We start from the raw sequence: 6,113 nt of genomic DNA on the forward strand, positions 1-6,113 counted from the left end.
CACCCAAACTCCTCCCAGCGCTGAGCAGAGGGTGAGCCCTGCACTGAGATCAAAAAACCTCCTTCAGTGACCAGGAGTAGAAACTTCAGAAAAATACTCGATTTTCTCTCTAATTTATATATAATTTTATACCTGATTTATTCCCACCCAGAGTGAGGTGATGATTTCCAGCCCCTCCTCTGCGGGACACCCGTGGTTACTCCGTGTGTAGCTACAACCTCTAGTTGTGTGGTACAAATGTGACATCTGCTGCTCAAAAGCCTCCACTGCAGGAGGAAAAGATCTCCAAATTACCTGGAATTTGCTGTGCTGGAGCCATGGACTGCACCTTTCCCTGCTCTCAGCTCCCCAAAAAAGCCATTTATTGCTGGGTTTTTTTGGTTTGAATGAATATTCCACTCCTCCCTCACTCCACAGGAAAACAAAAACGTCTTTTTTCCTGTTTCTTCTCAACCTCCAAACTGGCAGAATCACGGAATCCTGCAATGGCTTGAGTTGGAAGGGAGCTGATCCAATTCCAGCCCCAGCACCTTCCACCATCCCTCTCCAGCCTGGCCTTGGGTACTTCCAGGGGTGGGGAATCCACAACCTCTCTGGGATAACCCTTTCCAATTTTCCGCCTTCCTTCATCCCACTTTTCCCTTCATCTCCACCTGAGGATGGTGCTATCAACACCTTTTCTCTTTGCACCCCAAACCCAATCTACTCCCTGAAGGTTTTTTTAGGGACTTCTGGAAATTCCGAGCATCCCGACAGAGCGAGTTCCTCCAGAATTCCTCTCCCACCCTCGGAATTGTCCACTCTTGCTGTGCAAATTCTGTGCTGGCCATTAGAGGGCAATGGGATTTGGGGAAGGAGATGGCTGAGGGATCAATTCTGCACTGCCAGCATCTCCTGACCTTGGGCTGTGGCCAGGGACGGCGACAGCTGGAACACGGGAACGTCGGGTCTGCCGGCACGGAGGCACCAGACAGGGGAAAATCTGATCCCAACCAAATGTGATTCCACAGCCAGAGCAGGCTCAGAGCTCCTCACAGCAAGAGCCAGTTCTAACCAAGTCAGGTTTTAACCAAAGCCTTGTCCAGGTGAATAATTAATGTCACAGGGAACATGAAATTAAGGATTTTGCTTCCCTGTGCCAGCAGATTTTCTGTAGCCTTGTAGCAATGCATAAATCATAAATCACATAAATCATCATATAAAAGGTGATGATAAATCATCAGATAAAAGGTGAACCCACTGCTGGGAAAATTCACAGGGAAAACTTCCAGTGAGGGTTTTCCAGCTGCTGGTCCCTGAACTCACACCTTGCTGGTTGTCTGCCATCAAACTGGGCTGAACAGTGCCCAATGCTGCCAAAAACTGGTTCTAACCATGCCAGCCTGTGCCACTGGCTAATAGCATCACTAATAATAGTATCAGTAATAATAATACCAGTAATAATAACATCAGTAATAATAGTATCAGTAATAATAATATCAGCAATAATTCTATCAGTAACCAGAGAATCATGGAATATCCTGGCTTGGAAAGGACCCACCAGGATCATCAACCAACTCCTGGCGCAGCACAGACACCCCAAGAATCCCACCCTGTGCTGAAACCTGAACCTCAGCCACTTGAATTCCTTTAATAACGGCTGAGAATTGCCATTAATCATCCGTTTAATGATAATTTCCCAAGGATGGCATTGCTGATGCTTCTCACCCTCCTCTGGGGCTGAGAAAACAAGATTTCTCCGGGTCCCTGCACCCCTCTAAAGCCACCCTCAGGAAAGTGGCAGAGATTAACAAGCTGCTCCTGACACAAGATCCATAAATAATTCCACAAAAAGCATGGCCCTGGCCTTTAGAAGGTCTCAGGGTGAAATTGTAGAGGCTGAAATATTGATGGATGTGTCTGCAGGAGCCATTAGGGAAGGGAAAGTGGTTTCCATGGGGCTGGGCTGAGCCACAGCCCTGGGAGGAGGGGGGACCCTGGGTCACACCCTGACAAAACAGATCTGAGTGTTCAGCCCCATGTAACACGAGAAATGATAAACCCTACACAATTCCAGCAGGGATTTGGAAATGGAGGCAAAAAACTGTTCCTCCAGCAGGGGAAAAAAAAAGTGCTGGGTAAGCCCGGAGGAGTTTTCCAGCCAGAACACGTGAGGGTGGAGCTCAAGTTTGTTTGCTTGGGGCTGCAGCCACACAAAACATCCCTTTTACAGCTGTTCTTACACGGAGACAGGGATAAGCTGCTCCACAGCAGGGATCTATTTTTACCTGTCCTGGAGTGCACTGCAGTAATGTGTTTTCCATGTTCCATTTTGCAGCCATCATGGAGAGGCACATCCCTGGATGCCAGCAGTGGGAAAGGCATCATGGTGATGCACTGCTGAGAATTCCTGACCATGCTTCTCAGTTAGGTCACCCCAAAAATCCCTTCTGCCCAGCTCCATAGTGTGATGGAGCTTCAGAGCATGAGGTGATTTAACAGAGAATTCCTCGTGCTGGGGTCTCCCAGTGGAGTACTGGTCTGGACACGATTCCCTTCAGGATGCAATTCCCACCTCCAGGACACAATTCCTGCCCTCCAGGACATGATTCCCACCCTTCAGGACACCTTCCCTCCCCAAACACACCTGGGAACAGCAGGAACTGCCCCCTGCCCATGGGACATTTCTCATGGAGCCACATCCCAAGGCCACAATCCCTTTTCCAAGGTGGGAGCAGCGCCTCCTACATTCCAGCACTCCCAGTCCTCGGCAGCTGCGAGCAAGGCCTGGATTTGCATAGGAATCCAGCATTTTCCACCCCCCCAGCATGTTCAGCTCACTCACCTGAATCTGGAACTCCATCCCAGCCTCAGTTTCCCGGGATTCAGCTTGGAGTGTCCCAAATCCCTGCACCCTCACTCTGGCTGCAGAGGGGATGCTCAGCCCTTTTTTTGGGGGTTGATTCATTTAATCCCTGTTCTGGGGGGGTCCCCACTCCCTTCCCTGGGCAGTGACAGTCTCTGGGGTGGGATGTGGGTCATGGGCCTGGTGGGATTTGGCCAGACCCTGGAGGTGTTTTCCAGCCTCAGTAACTCAGTGATTCCATGGAACAGGCCCGTGGTGGTGGATTTGAGGTGGTAACAGCAAGAAGGAGCAGGAGCACCACTAAAGCACATTTATCAATCTCCCCTGATGTCCACAGCTCTCACCCAGTAACTACTGCCTTGCTGGGATTATCTTTGACCACCCCAAAGAGATCCCTGCAAAGGAAAACCAGGAACCTACAGAGCTCCAAGGACCCTGCAGAGCCCAGCCCCAAAAAAGGGGCAAAGAGGGAAAATTATAAAATCCCTGAGGCTGGAAAAGCCCTCAAAACCCATCGAGTCCAACCATCCCCAGCAGTGTCAAGCCAGTGCCACATCCACAGGATTTAAATCCCTCTGGGAATGGCGGCTCCGCTGCTAGGGCTGGGCAAACCTTCCCACCATGAGTTTTCCCCTAAAAAATGGCACAAGTGGCACAAGTTGAGGCCGTTTCCTCTGGTGCTGCTGCTCGTGAGAAGAGGAGCCTCCGTGGGAGCCCAGGCCTGGCTCGTCCCCACCAGCCCAGCTCGAGGTTGAATTTTTCATGCTGGAATCAGCTGTGTGCTGCAGGCGGATGGAAGAGAATCCTGAAATATTCATCACCCACTGCAGAGCACAGGCAGCAAGAGAGCTGCAAATGAGGACAGGGAACCTCAGGTAGCCTGCTGGAGCAACTCCCCCTCTTTTGGCTGAAATAAAATGAAGGAAAACCATTGGATCCCAGTTTTTGGGGTGTCCAGCAGTTGGATTTAGGACACATCAGGAGCCTGGGTGAGCTGCATCCTCCTTCAGGAGCTTCTGAGCCACAGTTTGTCCTGGGCTAACATCCCTGTGCCTAAAGTAGTTTTATTCCTGAATTTCATTCCTGTGGGTCTGGGCAGGACAAAGCCCATGGGGAATGGGAAGGGAGGGGGATTTAATGCTGCATTTATCACTAAATCCATCCAGACACCACAAAGCAGCAGCCAGACTTCCCTCTCTCACGGATAAAACCTGACCCAGAACTCTTTAAATTTAACTTGAGTGGAGACCAAAATGAGCAGAGCTCCAATTCCCACCAACACCACGGGTTTGGTTTCCCTTGAATGATCACATTTCCTACCTATTCCTTATTCATGTCCCATTTCCTTGCCTTAAAAGCCGCCCTGACCCACGTTTGGAGTTTTTCCTTAACCACTGCCACCATTAGAAGATTGGGGCCTCCTCATCACTTATTTAAAACTTGCCTGGTAGCACAGACGTTTGTGAAAGACATTCCAAATTATGCCCAAGTGGAAAAGAGGAGGGAGAGAAGAAAAAAATCAAAAAGCAGCAGTTCGGTATCTGCATCTCCTGCCCATCTGCAGAGCCCCTTGCGGCATGCAAGAGGGGAAGAGAAGCTTCAATATTGGTTTAAAAAATTCATGGGCCTCTCTCCACCCAAAATAAAGCCATGAGGAAGCCCTGCTGAGGGTGAGGGAAGGTGGGGATATCCAGCCACTGCTGGCTTTCTGCCTCATAGCTCCTCAGGGAAGGCAGGATGGGATTTTTGGGGTGTCTCTCACGTTGAGGTTTTTGCTCAGAAGGGGTTTGACAGGTTGAGCAGAGATTTTGTACAAATCACACCTCAGGACCTGCAGGGAGTGGGAGGCTCAGGAAAGAGCTGAGGGCTTGGGCCAGCCTGACTCCCAAAATGAGGTGGGAGGTGCTGCCTCTCCTGCCACTGTGGGTTTGGGAAGGAGCGATCCCTGTTCCCATTTTGTTTTCCCAGGAGGGCACCTCCAACAACTCCAGCCGGGCTCTGCAGATCCACCCAGCCCCGGAGCAGCGCTCACCCATGGCTGGCCTGACCCAAATCCCTGTCAGGAAGGGCTGGAGCCGGGCTGGGAGAGCTGGGAATGTTCCCCTGGAGAGGAGAAGCTCCAGGGAGAGCTCAGAGCCCCTTGCAGGGCCTGGAGGGGCTCCAGGAGAGCTGGAGAGGGGCTGGGGACAAGGGATGGAGGGACAGGACACAGGGAATGGCTCCCACTGCTAGATGGCAAGGTTAGGTGGGATATTGGGAAGGAATCCCTGGCTGGGAGGGTGGGGAGAGGCTGGGATGGAATTCCCAGAGGAGCTGGGGCTGCCCCTGGATCCCTGGAGGTGTCCAAGGCCAGGTTGGAACAGGCTGGGACAGTGGGACGTGTCCCTGCCATGGCACTGGATGGGATTTAAGTTCCCTTTCCACCCAAACCATTCCAGAATTCCCTGGAGAGGGTCTGGGGACACGGGATGGAGGGACAGGACACAGGGAATGGCTCCCACTGCCAGAGGGCAGGGCTGGATGGGATATTGGGAAGGAATTCTGCTGTCTCTGCTCAGGGAATAAACCCATGGAATAACAAACCCATTTCTCTTGGAAATCACAGTATTGCTCTGTACTTGAGAGTGCTGTGCATCCGCAGGGATTGAGAGATTCAGAGGTGCTTTGTGGATGGATTTCAATTCCTGTTTGTGCAGGGACAGTGCAGAGCACAGAGAGAAGCTCTGGGGTTTGCTGGAGGGTGGAAGTGCTTGCAGGAGGGACCTGTGTCACAGGGATTGCTCAGCCAGGAAAACCTCAGGAGAAGAGGGAAAATCCATGTCCAGCATCCACATTTCCCCAGAATCAGGTAAGGAGCACTGGGGAAACACCAGGATTTTGTGACACATCAAACCTTCAGCCAGCCTCAGGAATATCTGCAGCACCCATTTGTTCCTTGCCTGGCCACATCCACCCCCAGCCCATCCCCACTGGAGCAATAATTGCATGGATTTATGTGCCCTTCACAATCCCTGTTTGTCCCCCAGCCTGTTTTCTATTTTTACTGGAACACTTAAATTCCATTTTCTGCCTGAGCTTGTGTGGACCTGCCTGATGGCCAATAAATACAATCCCACTTAACTGGATGGGCAGGACACCAAACCCCAAAGCTTTTATTTTCGTTAAGCATCGTTAGCAGTGACATGTCTTTTATCAAATCTGCCTCTGATACTCACTTTATTAAAGAGTCCATCAGCCCCAGACTGCTTAATGCAATCTGCAAGGCCAG

The sequence above is a fragment of the Cyanistes caeruleus genome, chromosome 29 (assembly GCF_971803275.1).
Source record: "Cyanistes caeruleus chromosome 29, bCyaCae1.hap1.1, whole genome shotgun sequence".
Taxonomy (NCBI): domain Eukaryota; kingdom Metazoa; phylum Chordata; class Aves; order Passeriformes; family Paridae; genus Cyanistes; species Cyanistes caeruleus.